This window comes from Bos grunniens, chromosome 4, assembly GCF_055505025.1.
Source record: "Bos grunniens cultivar Pamir isolate PY7600 chromosome 4, Bosgru_T2T1.0, whole genome shotgun sequence".
Taxonomy (NCBI): Eukaryota; Metazoa; Chordata; class Mammalia; order Artiodactyla; family Bovidae; genus Bos; species Bos grunniens.
In genome coordinates this window covers 20,292,356-20,307,574 of record NC_141168.1, presented here as the reverse complement: position 1 = coordinate 20,307,574, position 15,219 = coordinate 20,292,356, and the positions used below count along the sequence as shown (strand labels likewise).

General features: G+C 41.7%; 1 long non-coding RNA gene across 1 annotated transcript; it reads left to right on the top strand.

Moving 5' to 3' along the window:
* The first annotated feature begins 9,718 nt into the window (after window positions 1-9,718).
* On the top strand, window positions 9,719-14,642 carry LOC147373735 (uncharacterized). Its single transcript, XR_015163055.1, has 2 exons — window positions 9,719-9,776; window positions 14,217-14,642. It is a non-coding gene; the product is annotated as an uncharacterized LOC147373735 (long non-coding RNA).
* The last annotated feature ends 577 nt before the right edge of the window (window positions 14,643-15,219 follow it).

Genomic DNA, 15,219 nt, shown 5'->3' with positions numbered 1-15,219 from the left:
TGGCTGCTCAACATGGGAGTTAAAAATCTGCATTTAAATTGTGGTTCTATAATATAAATCCCAAGCACCCAAGAGGCTCTTCCCCAGAGGGATGGTATACAGAGAGTACGAACTTCTTGCTTATCTTTGATTCAACTAGCTCTCAGAAAGTTCAGGGATGAGCCAGAAGGAGGAACAGCTTTAGGAAATAATAAGAAAATGCTTAGGGATTTGGTATAGAACTTCACTTAATGATAAGATTTTCCCACTCATTCATAAGGGCTGAATCTGCATAATCGGACATGAATTATGGTGTGGGACTGCTAATAGGCAATTTATTCAACACATGTAGGAAGGGTTATTGCTTTCTGTCAATAGTCACACTTATTTGTTTTGTGGTGACGTTGGGCAGCTGCTGGAGAAAGAGCATGGTCCCTTAAGAGGCGTGCACATGGGCTTCTCAAATGCTCAGACTTGGCTTAGGCTCTGAATGTAGGGACATCCAAAAGTAAAGGAAACCTCAGCTTAGGAATTGCTTTGGCCATAAAGAAAAACTGGGCGGGGGGCGGGGGGAGGTACAAATGTGTACAGAAAATTTTGTCACCCTGTAAACTTTTCTCCTGCTAGTGCTGAAGATGAAGCTCCAATACTTTGGCTACCTGATGTGAAGAATTGGCTCATTGGAAAAGACCCTGATGCTGGGAAAGACTGAAGGTAAAAGGAGAAGGAGGAAGCAGTGGATGAAATAGATAACATCGCTGACTCAAGTGGACATGAATTTGAGCAAACTCCAGGAGACAGTGAAGGACTGGGAGGCCGGGTGTGCTGCAGTCCATGGGGTCAGAAAGAGTCAGATACAACTGAGTGAGTGAACAACAACAGAACAAACTTTCTCCCAAAGTTTCTGCCTAGTCTCAAGCTTTTGCACGTGTATACAACCTACATATCATGATCAGGTTAGTTTCCCCAAAGCCAGTTCTTAAGGCATGTGATTAGCCTGCATAGATGTATACCCCCTGACTTCACATTGACCATGGAATCAAAACACAGGTCTCTGCCTGGCATTCGAAGCAGTCCTCCACAATCTGAGCCCCACAGCCTTTCCATTCTGACCTCCTCCTTCTCTGGGTTATGAATCCTCATCCAAAGCAAACAGCTCTTCTCAAGTGTTCCCTGTACTCTGGCTTCTGCCACTGCTCCCGCGGGCTCCCCTCCCTCTTCCTCTCCTTCTTCCCTCTGACTTTGCAGCTGCGCCGCCAGCGCCACCTGGAGCAGACTCTTGTAAAAATGAATCACTTAGTGGTGCTTGTGAAAGAAGTGAAACTTTGGGACTCAGTTCCTGGCCAGAAGTGTTAATGAGCGTCAAAAGATCTATGTGGAAATGCTTTTAAACTGTGATAAAAGTATGGGTTTTGTTTGAGCTTTCTGAAGATGGAGGTAGTGGATCAGAAACAGATGAGAAAACCAGGTTGGACTGAGTCAGGGACGGGTCCAGTCAGTAGGAAGCTATGTGCCCTTCCCCGAGCTCCTATGAGTCCTACTTTTCAACGGGGACTTTCCAAGTCACTGGTAAATGTTGGAATAACTTCTGGGGCCACTCAGGTCACCCAGAAAGGGGGCAATTGGATAACTAATCAGACAGGATATGCTCATCTCCTTTTGTGTGCTCAGGTGCTCAGTTGTATCCAATTCTTTGTGACCCCATGGGACTATAGCCCACTAGGCTTCTCTGTCCATGGCATTTTCTTGGAATTAATCAAGGAATCGCAACCAGGTCAGACAAGAATACTGGAGTGGGTTGCCATTTCTTCCTCCAGGGGGCCTTCCCGAACCAGGGATCAAACCCCTGGCATTTGCAGATGGATTCTATGCCACTGAGACTTCCCTGGTGGCTCAGATGGTAAAGCATCTGCCTGCAATGCAGGAGACCCGGGTTCGTCCCTGGGTTGGGAAGATCTCCTGGAGAAGGAAATGGCAACCCACTCCAGTATTCTTGCCTGGAAAATCCCATGGACGGAGGAGCCTGGTGGGCTACAGTCCAAGGGGTCGCAAAGAGTCGGACACAACTGAGCAACTTCACTTCACTTCACTTCACTTCACTTCACTTCTGTACCACTGAGCCACCTGGGAAGCCCACTGATTAACTCAGTTTCAGGTTAATTGCTGTTATCATATGGCTCCTGTTTCTCATCAACACCACCCTTTCCCAAACTCTGTTTTGTCTACTTCTGTGTGTTCCTTTTTAATGTTCCCCGGAGCTCCTATCACAGAACTGGCTTTCCTGCACTTACGCAGAAGACTCCAGGTTTTGCTTTGCAAATAAATTTATCTTGCTGCACAATTGTCTCTTTCAATCTAGATTTTGGTATTTATTATATCTGCTAGGGATAACAGGAGAAGGCAATGGCAACCCACTCCAGTACTCTTGCCTGGAGAATCCCAGGGATGGGGGAGCCTGGTGGGCTGCCGTCTATGGGGTCGCACAGAGTTGGACACGACTGAAGAGACTCAGCAGCAGCAGCAGCAGCAGCAAGGATAACAAGCAGCTCTCTGCCTTGTGGGTTAAGTTTCAGTCACAACTTTCCCTGCCCTTGCCATCATCTCCCACGGGAATGAAGTCCTTTGAAGCTGACCTGGTTGCGATTTCTTGATTAATTCCAGGCTGCGGCCCTGCCTGGCTGTAATTGCAGCATGCCAAAGCAAAAATCTTAATGATTTACACCAAAATCAGATGCTAGAAAATTGCTTTCGACGATGCTATTGAAGAAGATTTCTCAGGGGCTATGTTGGTGGTAAACATTACTTAAATGTAGCAGAGCTGTGTCATCTGGGTTTAGCAAAGTCAAAAAGTGACAAGTGGAGAAGTTGGCTGAACATGAAAGGCAGTAGGGTTATATTTTTATATAGTGTGGTTGTGTTTATATGTGTTGTGCTCACATTTTTTTAATGTACCCATTTCGATTAGGTTTTGCTTCACATAATATTAAAATTTGGTATGAAATTCTTGAGGGCTTCCCTGGTGGCTCAGTGGTAAAGAATCTACTTGCCAAGGCAGGAGACTCAGGTTCGATCCCTGGATGGGCAAATCCCCTGAAGGAAGAAATGGCAACCCACTCCAGTATTCTTGCCTGGAAAATCCCATGGACAGAGGAGCCTGGTGGGCTACAGTCCATACGGTCACAAACTTAGTGACTAACAAACAGCCATGAGAGTCTTGAACTTTGTAGAAATTCTTTCTTTCTCTTGTAAAATCAGTAGTAGGTGGTGCAGGCCTGGTATGGGACCCTATGAAATCCTCAGGGACCAAGGCTTCTTTGAGCACTCACCAACCTTAGGCTGTGTGTTCCATCCTCATGGCCCTAAATGGCTGTTAAAGCTTCAGTTCACACAGACGAGCGTTAGCTACGTCATGAAGAAGAGAAGTGTGGGCCCCTGTAGGATTTACAGAGCTGTGCTGGAAGTCCACAAGATGCTTCAGGTAACACTCTGTGGGCCAAAACATAGCTCTATGGATACAGCTAACTTCTAGAAAGGATGGGAATGTAATCTCTTAGTGAGGCAGCAAGGCGGGAGGGGACCAGCTAACATCAAGGTTCTGATGTTAAGGAAGAGGGGGTTGATGGGTGTTGGGAAATAACAGCAACGTCTTTCATACCAATCACCATCATCCCTCAGTTTCAACTGACTTGTTTAGCCAACTTGTCTCCTCAACTCTTTTGCTTTTTCCCACATTTCCTCTGCTCCTGTGAAGTCTTCTCTGCTTGAAACACATGTCCTCTGTGGCCTCCAGCTAGTGACAATCACCTTTTCCATAAATCTTTCCCTGGGTGCTCCCCTAAAAGAAAGCTCTCCCCTCTTGGAATTCCTATAACACTTTTCTCTGCCACTTAAATAATACTTTTCATACCTTACTTTATAGGACAATAATTTGCATTCACATGTTTATATGTTTTATTAACATATATTCATTAAGTCTATGTACTAGATTCCAGAGAGCTGAGAGTCAGTTTTAGGCACGTGAGTAATAACATGACTTTGCTTTAATCATATTTACTCATCCAACAAAAATTTATTAAACAACTGCCATGTGCCAGGATACTGTAATGGGCAAGCGTGACATGTCTCTTAGGGGAGATAGACTAATATGTAATTATGATGTAGTGTAGTAAGGGCTTAGTAGGGAACTTGCTACAGAAACAAATGAATTTTATCCCTTGCTTTACTTATTTTACAGTTCTAAATTGAGAAATGTATAAGAACAGTTAGTCTTATTTGTCTTACTTACTAGAACACATAAACACATTTTTAGAAAACCACAGCAATGAGCTATGAGTATCTTGAAGTAATATGATATCCATATTCATAAGAATATCGTCTGCAACAAGTAAATAGTACAAAATGCTTAGTGAAGATGGGGAATATGAGCTCCAGCTGTCCTCCTCTCTCCTGCCTTCTCCCCTTTCCCTCTTCTCCTCTTTCTCTTCTAATTTTTTTCTTTTCCCTTGCTCTCCCAAAGGATGTGGGACAACTTATAAAAATATAGGGCATGTAACAAGATAAAAATACAATTAAATATAAGAGTCAAGCAAGCCAACTGGTATGCCCTGTGCTTCCAGACTCAGTTTTCTTTATTTCTGATATGACAGGCACTGTGACACCACGAAAAGCACACTCAGCCTTGGAATCTGGAATTTTGGGTTCAAGTTCTATCCCTATGACATACCAACCCTACAATTATAAAAATCCCATTTAACTTTTTTAAGTCTCTTTTTTTTAATGGAGATAAAATTACCTTCCCATCTCATAAGATTGTGAGGATTCTGTCATCTAAACTATGAAAATAATTTGTGGTCTGTCAAGTGCTCTGTATATATACTTATTTTTAAGGAGATCCCTTTTCGTCAACCCACTGACAATCTCTGGTTGATTAAAAAGCTGTAGGCATTTTTGAGTTTTCTGGCTTATCACTTCACAACATCAGTGGTGAGGTACCAGGACTGTAGTAGGCATACCTGAGGCCATCAGATGAGCTTCAGGGCCAGAAATCCTAAAGACTGAGGCAGACTGCTACTGATTACTCCCAACTTAAAACTCCTCCTTCTCTAAGAAAAGCAAGAGCGAATCTGTGTCCATACCACTGTGTTCTGTGGAAGGATGGATGATAACTCAACAGGATCTAACAGATTCTTACAGCAGGATACAGTCTCAGGCCATTAAGAGCATTGAGCTGAGAATCTGGGCTTCTCTGGTGGCTCAGATGGTAAAGAATCCGCTTGCAAGGCGGGAGACCTGAGCTCTATCCCTGGGTTGGGAAGATCCCCTGGAGGAAGGCATGGCAACCCGCTCTAGTATTCTTGCCTGGAGAATCCCTAGGACAAAGGAGCCTGGTGGGTTACAGTCCATGGGGTTGCAAAGAGTTGGACATGAATGAGAGACTTTAATACATACAATGTTGAGGGTCATTCCTTAACAAGGGTTTCTCAAAAGGACATATCTATTCAGAACCATTTTTGGTGTAAACATTGGTTCAGTTCAGTTCAGTCGCTCAGTCGTGTCCGACTCTTTGAGACCCCATGAATCACAACACGCCAGGCCTCCCTGTCCATCACCAACTCCCGGAGTTCACTCAGACTCACGTCCATCGAGTCAGTGATGCCATCCAGCCATCTCATCCTCTGTTGTCCCCTTCTCCTCCTGCTCCCAATCCCTCCCAGCATCAGAGTCTTTTCCAATGAGTCAACTCTTCACATGAGGTGGCCAAAGTACTGGAGTTTCAGCTTTAGCATCATTCCTTCCAAAGAAATCCCAGGGCTGATCTCCTTCAGAATGGACTGGTTGGATTTCCTTGCAGTCCAAGGGACTCTCAAGAGTCTTCTCCAACACCACAGTTCAAAAGCATCAATTCTTTGGTGCTCAGCCTTCTTCACAGTCCAACTCTCACATCCATGCATGACCACAGGGGCACACCTATTTCCAATGGTTGGGAAATCCAAAATCTATTAATGTGTTTTTCACCTTTTAAAAAATCTGTATGTGTGCTTGCCATTAGTAGGTTCTGGAAATGATGGGAGGGAAAGAAAGATATCCCTGTTTATGGATAGTTTTGCTAAGTTCAGTATTTTGCCACCTTAGGAAGGTATAGGTTGACCAAGTGCCGGGGTTGAAAAGGAGCTAGAAGTAGATACTTGACGGCTGTTTCCCTCATTCCCCGCTACATAGAGGAGAATTTTGGGTCAATTATAATGCAATTTGCAAAATGGAGATAAAGCCAAGTACAACTATTTGTTTAACCTTGAGGATGGTGTTTGATAACTGGGGGGAGGTGTCATCTCGTATCCTCATATAAACACTGCTGCTGCTGCTGCTAAGTCGTATCAGTCGTGTCCGACTCTGTGCGACCCCATAGACGGCAGCCCAACAGGCTCTGCCATCCCTGGGATTCTCTAGGCAAGAACATTGGAGTGGGTTGCCATTTCCTTCTCCAATGCATGAAAGTGAAAAGTGAAAGTGAAGTCGCTCAGTCGTGTCCAACTTTTAGCGACCCCATGGGCTGTAGCCCACCAGGCTCCTCCGTCCATGGGATTCTCCAGGCAAGAGTACTGGAGTGGGGTGCCATTGCCTTCTCCCATATAAACACTGGTGGGAAGTAACTCTCAAATTAAACTTCAGGAAAGGGAGGCAGGTGGGGATAGAGCAGAAAGATTTGAGAGCATTCCACGTGGAACCAGCCCCAGGAGGGATTTGGGGAAAGCTAATCTTGACTACCTGCCTACTTCCTCACCCTCTATACTCGATGCTCCCCTGATGCTATCTGGCTACCCTGTCCTTCCCTCTCCTCCCCCTTCCCCATCTTGAATGACCTCCTTTTCAACATTTAGAACCATCCCCATAAAGTCCCATTTCTACTGTGCCTTATTTCAGGTTGGTTTTGGGAAGGAATAAAGTAACCTGATGAAATTAACTTGAGGTCACCTTTTATTTAATCTAATAATCTATGCAGGATATTAAGAACTTCTCCCCTTTCCATCGTAACAAACTCAAATGTAAGCTGAGACTGGATGCAGGGAAATACCTGATGTCTCTGTTGATGTATGCCCTTTATAAAATTTGTGGATTCTAAATATCAATTTGGCCTGACATTACTTCAAGGACTTCTCCCCCTCACCTTGGTTTATTTTATAAGTTGATTTGAAGTTATTATCATGGTTTTGACTTGTTGCAGGAGGTTCAATTTTATTGCTTGATGCAAAATGCCCTTCATTATCTAATAAGATGAAATTTATTTCATTTTCTCAATTAATTATTCCCCTTAAAATATAATTAGGAATGGATGGAAAGAGATCATTTTATAATGTTAAAGCTGGTTGGTTTCAAAATCTTACTTCTGCTTCACTCCAGAAAACAACTTCCCAGGATATCTGGACCACTGATTTAAGTCCTGTGATCTTCTTAGGGAATTGCTGCTTCCAGTGGACTCAGTCCCTGCATTTATGGAAAGGCTTTGGCTTCACGACCCTGAGCAAAGTTGTGTATAGAAAAGAAGTTGATAAGTTTTCTGCTCAGTTAGAACCCTAGAGACTTTTATTATTTGATATCTATCAAGATATTTTCTTGAAAATACCTTGACTTTAGTCACTTTTTGTTCTGGAGGAAGTCATTGATTATTAATATAGAGGATTCAACCTTACTGATTTATGTCTCCTTAAATTTGTGTTCTCAGATTCTGTGTTGACAAACTAGACTTGGAAGTGTGCTTTGCCGCTAATTGAACATTTTAGCAGATTTAAAAATTAATGAGCCAAAGCCTCTTCTTCTGGAATTTATTTGAAAGGAGTCATGTCCATTGAACAAGAACTTGTTTTCCTCCCCTGCATTTCCACCCTAAGGAAACCATATAATTCATTGAGTGTTTATAATGATAACTGGCTGAGTGGTAAAAATGAGGTGTGGATCTGAGTGATGCCACCCATCTGGTTGTCTATTTTATTAAAAAAACATCTGTTATTTATTGAAAAAGGGATTTTACTAATGAGCTCACTTGATCATATCTCAGGGACAGGTCAGAATTAAAGGAGGTTAATCAACTTACAAAGACTTTCTGACCATTATTTACATTTGTTTGTGTTTTAGGATCCTCAGGGAGCCTTAGGGTACAACATTCAGGAGGCTTTGTAGCTGTCATTAAAAGCTGACTATTCAGGAAGTGGCTTACATAAATGTTTTCTTTTCCTGAATCTGGCCCTATAAGTGGTAAATGATTTATTTTTTTCAGTCTGTTTATGAGGAATCTGTTGCTTTTATGCCAGGGTTAAGTGAAAGAGAAGAGAGAAATGGGTACAGCTTTTCCTTTTGTGTACATCTGTAGAACTTATTGTTAGCAATGGACAATGCTCTTGGGAATGTTTTTCCAGGACTGACTTTGGGTTATACCTAAATTCTTTCTCTTGGTCTTTTGATGATTAATAGCCCACAGTCAGTGAGATAGATAGCTAAGATTAGAGTTCAGCATCTCTTCCTGGAACAGAGAGAAGGTATATCAGGCTATTATTCGTAACCTCAATATTACCATGCCAAAGAAACAGCTTATGTATCCATTGACAGGGTTATTTCCAAACTAAAAACAAAACAAAACAAAAGAAGTATAGGTCCGTAATATACAACAACAACAACAACAAAAAACCTTTGAGAATATAAATTGAGGGGAGAGTGGTTTTCTCTAGGTCCCTGTGCAGGTCAGTTGCTAAACTTATTGGTGCTGGTGGTCCCATGACAGGCTGACCCTTAAATGGAAGGAAGGTAGGGCTGGAACTGCAGCAGGATAGGGTCAGAGGTCACGGCCACAGAGAATGTGCGGGACGACAGGCCAAACCTGACCTCTGGTCAAGGCCAAGGCACTGTGTGATGACTGCACCCTTTTTTGTGTCATAGGGATTGTAGACTTTGAATTTGAAGGAATCTTACAGATCAGAGTCTAATCCCCTCACTTTTCAGCTGAGGAATTAGAGATTCAGACATGTAAGTGACTTTCCCTAAGTCAGACATCTAGTTGTGGCAGAGCAGTGAACAGAAGAGAGGTCTCCACCACCCACCTTGCCAACCCCTTTCCCACTGATTTTCTTATCCCTGGATGCTGTCTTTGTGTGGCAGGTTGCTCATGGCTCTAGGGAAGACTATTCAGTTGATAACAAAGAGCTCCACCATTCAATAAATATCTGTTGAGTGTGGAGTGGCCTGCCAGGCCCTGCCCTAGGCACTGATGTCTTTAGAGTGACCTCTTCATGTTCTTCATTTTCCCCTGTGACTTTCCTTTCTTCTCTTTTGTCAGCACCTCTCTGAGACTCATTTTCACTGTTTATATTAGCTTCCTGTTAGTTCCAGAAGACCTTGGGGTTGGTGGTGCTGCTGACAGTTTCAGAGGAGGGGGTGTCTGATGTCTGTTGGAAGTGATCGCTCATAACTTTGTATTAACAACGTCTAGAAGGCCCTCTAAGGTTGGTTTTCTTAGGTCTTTTAGGAAATCAAAGGGACACAATAGATTTTCACAGAGGAAGGAGAACCAATAAATCTTGGTTGTATTTGGTTTCAAAAGCTGCCTAAGAATTTGCATGTAGATTTCTCAAGAAATTTGAAACAGGCAGAGAGTTTGGAAGTGAGCTTGAAACAATATCTTTTGTATCATGAGAAGTAGATAGGTGATTATTTTCCCCTATAAAATAAATATGATGCTATTTCTTTTTCTAGGATTCTCATGATATCCCAAGTGGAAGATTATCTTAACATTTTACAGGTAATTAGAGGTAAGTATTCTTCCTTTCTGTCTGCTCCAAAAGAAGGAAGTACCTTTACTACTTCTACTTAACAAGGAATATAAATATTGCATTGATATGATTATGAGAGAAATTTATTTCATGTAGAAATAAGTCACTTCTAAGACTCAGAGTTTGAAATTACATTTATTTTAACATTTGTCTGTCCTATATATGAGACAATTATCTACAATTCTCATCAACACAGGACTCATTTCACAGTCTATGAACACTCTGATTTATTTTTCATCTTCAGGAAATATTACAAGTATTAAAAAATTTGTTAATTCTGCAGCAACTTAGTCTTCATAGAAGAATGGCTAGGATGCAGGATTAATTGTTGTTGTATTGCTAGAAATTGCATTAACTGACACAGAATTTGGGGAATAGATTTGTGCAAGGAGAAATTATATCTTGGTCATCTAACCAATATCTTTTCATGGGGAATCATATACAGAAGGCTTCCCTGGTAGTTCGGATGGTAAAGAATCTGCCTGCAATGCAGGAGACCTAGGTTCAATCCCTGGGTTGGGAAGATCCCCTGGAGAAGGAAATGGCAACCCACTCCAGTATTCTTGCCTGTAGAATTTCACAGACAGAGGAGTCTGGAGGGCTACAGTCCGTGGGGTCACAAAGAGTTGTTCACAACTGACTGGCTAATGTACACGTGTACAGAAAGGGAAGCTTAGTGTGGCTCAGTGTAAATTTATTTTTTCTTACCTGACTTTCAAATGATTTTCAAATGAATCTTACCTGATTTTCAAATGAAGATTTTTATAGGTAATCTAGAATGAAGATTGTACCATGGAGAAAACTTCAGGTTTCCCCATAACTGTGCTCCTGTCTACCTAGTAAAATGTCAAACTTCTGTGTGGGCATGGGCATGTGGCAGACAGTATGTTGAGGTGAACTGGCCCCAACTTATGTGGCAATAATATCACTCAATTATATTTGGGGGCTGTTTCAGCTTCTGATCTGATATCTTTAAATATAATTTTGGAATCTAGTTATCAAGTGTTGCTAGGGGCAACCTAGACAAAAGATATACATCAACCTCAGGCACTGTGTGCCCGTTAAAGAAGTCTGTAGTCCGTGTGGAAAAGCAGTGGGAGTCGGGATGCGCTGCCATGGTACAGTTTTTTTCTTCACACGAGCAGAAACTTTTAGCCAGGAGAAAGCTAGAGGGAGAAAGAGATTCTGGACTCAAGAGAGGCTTACATAACTTTCCTTAGAATAGACCCTGAAGGAAAGGAGAGAAACAGACCTCTTAAAGGCAGTGCCACTCACCCTGGGATACAAATGCCCTCAGGTGTGAGTGACTGGTTCTGTGAAGTATATGAAGCTACAGGACATGGGGACATCTTCCTGGAAGTCAGTTAATGGAATAATTTTGGAAAAATCGTTTTTAAAATGCAATGCAATGCAATAAGTGATGAAATGGAAGTCATGATTTGCACCAGTATTTGAAGAAAAGACCTCAATGGAATTTTATGCCACCACAGACCATGGAGGTTCACCCAGCCTTGGTAGAAAGGTGTAGGAAGCACTGATGGGAGGAAAGTAAAAACTCCTCACCATTTGACCTCCATTTCCACAACCCCCCACCCTCTACCACGGGGAGTCACAAACAACTGGGATTTCCCAGATACTAACTTCTAAATTATAAGGTCGTGTGTCTTATGAACTAGTCCGTCTTGCAATATTCAACCATATATAGTGTTTGTGTATACTCTTCATAACTTGACCTGAATCTTTCTCTCTGGACCACTCGCCACCTCTCTTAGTCATTCACCTTGTTTTTTTAGCCAAACCACTCTATTCATCCTCAGGCCCTATTTCAAGTTGAGTTTCCAGGGAGCAGACTCTAGGAGGGAGAGTCTGCTTATGCAGGAAATTTATTAGGGGGAGCTGTTTGGGATTAATCAGCTTCCCTGGTGACTCAGACAGTAAAGAATCTGTGTCTAATGCAGGAGACCCAGGTTCAATCCCTGGGTTGGGAAGTTCCCCTGGAGAAGGAAATGGCTACGCATTCCAATATTCTTGCCTGGAGAATTCCATGGACAGGGAAGTCTGGTGGGCTACAATCCATGAGATTGCAAAGAGCTGGACATGACTGAACAACTAACACTTGGGATTTAATGACTGATGTAGACAAAGAAGCAGGATTGCGCAGAGGGAGAAGCTAGACTTAGATACAGCCTCAATAGAAAACATCAACTGTCCCCCAGGGGAACTCTGTAACTGGGAAGACCCCTCAGAACTCTCCCATGTTGAGGCAAGGAGACTGGCCTTTATCCTTCTGTGAAGAACAGTTATGGGATTCTGGCTGCCTGGACATAAGGATGCTAGATTTAGCAAATAAAAATACACAATGCTCAGTTACATTTGAATTTCAGATCAACAATGATTAGTTTTTTAGTCCAAGTGTATCCCATATAATACTTGGGACATGCCTTTATGAAAAACTATTTGCTGTTGACCTGACATTCAAATTTAACAGGGTGTCCTGTATTTTATCTGGCAACCCTACCTGGGGAGGGAGCACGGTCATTTAGAAAAGAAAAGAACATTTAGAAAAGGAAAGAATCTGGAGAGGCCTCTGGAAGAGGGTGGTATTTGAGCAGGGCCTTATGGGCAGGCTGGATTTGGACACGCAGAGATGGACAGCCCAGGAGAGCACAGCAGGGGTGCCCAGGGGTCTCCATGCACTTGGGCCAGGCACCCATTGCCTCAGCGGATTCCCAAAGAGGCTGACAGCTGAGGCAGGACTGTGGGCAGCACTTCCAGGAGTTGGGGTCATAAATCCTTCAGTCCTCAAGGGGCACCTGGAGGCGCACCTCAGCATCTGCGATAGACACACACCTCCCACTGTGCATCACTGGGAATTAGCTGTCACTGGGAGTCAGGTTGGTGTGCATGGGCTTTTATGAATCAAACAATATTTGGCAGGAGTAAAAGAGAGGTGTTATGGTTCCTCTCGTTCACTTAAAAAAAAAAAGAAAAGGACCTGTTCACGTTGAACTCAGTGAGCCATCTCTCCATCTCTAAGCCCTGAGAGCAAGAAAAAGGTTCTCCTGGATGCTTGATATACGGTTTTATTATCGACAACCAGGACTGACTTGAACTGACAACTGATTCTGTTATATAACAGTTTCAGGAAGAATCACTATAGAACATTGTTTATGTAATTAATGTTCTCAAGTATGTAAACATCTCTCCATATTTAAATTCCTTATGGAAAACAGCCCTATCTAGCAAGCTAACTTACTTGCTTAATTAAGTGTATATTTCATGATTATAACATACTGAAAGATTATGTTACTTTCTGGGAGTTATACTAAGACGTCATGTGGCTCAGATGAACTTTTGGGTGTCCTACTTTAAATTTTTTCTAGGTGAAAATCTTTTAGGGCTATGAATCTATCCATTTGGCACCAACATCATATAAATGTCTTTATGTTAACATGGTAATCTAATCTCTTTCTGAAAAAAGCCTTGGTTCTGGCTGGGGTTTATCTCTTAGCCTGTCTTTGCAAGTATCAAAACTTACTTTCAGGAATACCTCATTTTTAGATTCCTTGCTCTAATTTCTAACTCAGCTTAGTTGAATCAAACCATACAGCTGTGCCATTTGCAGGAACACACAATAGCTGTTTACCAACTGCTTTCAGGAAATATAACCCCAACTTGTAGTTTCATCATACTTACATTCTTATTTAAGAAGGATTGTCTAAAAACATGCAGTTTATTGATTCCTTTAGATGTTTTGAAATTCATATCTTGACTCCTGAAAGCTACATTCTTATGCCACATTATCTGACTTTCATAAAATCGCTTTTACAAAATTATGTTTTAATTTTATCCTCTGTTCACCTTGAAGAATATAATGCAAAAGAGTTCTGTGAATCCTGCTAATGAGAATGACATGTTGATAGTAATAATGATATTACTCACTAATAATTATATGATGATAATTCATGAATTCACTCATTCAATAAATATATATTGAACAACTTCTATGTGTTAGAAATTCTTTTGAACCCTGGGAATGTGGATGAATGAGATAGAACAAAATGTCTGCCTTCATTGAATTTATATTTAAGTTAATGGAGCGGGGAGAGAGATTTTAAAAAAGATAAAGCCTCATTGATGATAGTGCTACAGGAACAAAAGGAGCTAGGAACGGGGATGGGGAATTGTGATTTTAAGTACGTGGTCACGGAAGAGCTCTTCAGTGACGCCTGGTACGACCCACATATTTCCCTGTGTATTTTACATCCGGTTGTTGTTCCTTATTTAACCTTGAGAAGATGTTGTTCATTATATTACAGTGCCCTCTTTATGAAGGCCCATGGGAGAACTTTCCCTTTGGCGGTACAATTTGCAATAGTTGGGTTTCTCCTGAGTAACTGGTTTCTTTTTATCTTTCAGGCACGAAGACTCATGTAACAGATCATGTTTACCTTCTTGTTTAGACTACAAGGGAACTTGAAACTTTGGCATGAACTAGGAGTTCTGACCTTACTCTTGGCTTCATCTTACCTTTTCTGCCTCATTTTAGCCTTTGTCCCAATTGACTCACCTACTTATTTTAAATTTCATTCTATGTTATATTTTTTTTTTGGTAAGCTTCCTTAAATATTTTTTTAAACAAAATAAGACATGAATAAAAATAAGACCCCCAGAACTGATGTGCACACATATATAAGCATACATAAATAAACAAATCATGTGAAGGTATCATATATATTCCTTATTTCAGTGTACCCTGAACTTGGAGTTCTTATTTGAAAAAGCATTTCATGCTTCATGGGACCCTGCTTATATAGATGCTCAATAAATATTTATGGAATTACAGTTTTAGTAGTGGTTATAATTTAAATGAGAAAGATACTCATGAATATCTTGAGAATTTTTCCATTTGAATATAAGACAAGTAGAATTTTTCTGGCTTAGTTTTGAAAATAATGATGTTTAAAATATCTAACCCTTTAGCATGAATGTGCTGCTACTGCTGCTAAGTTGCTTCAGTCGTGTCCGACTCTGTGCGACCCCAGAGACGGCAGCCCACCAGGCTCCCCCGTCCCTGGGATTCTCCAGGCAAGAACACTGGAGTGGGTTGCCATTTCCTTCTCCAATGAATGAAAGTGAAAAGTGAAAGTGAAGTCGCTCAGTCGAGTTGGACTCTTAGCGACCCCATGGACTGCAGCCTACCAGACTCCTCCATCCATGGGATTTTCCAGGCAAGAGTACTGGAGTGGGCTGCCATTGCCTTCTCTGGGGGGTTGCAAATCTAGAACACAGTCAATATATAATAATGACCCTTCTAAATCACTTCCTGAAAGTTTTAAATCAGCAGCTTCTATCCTGGGATGATGAAACCCTTTGAAACTATCACTTTCTCTCCAAGCAAATTCACTAGCACAAAAAATGT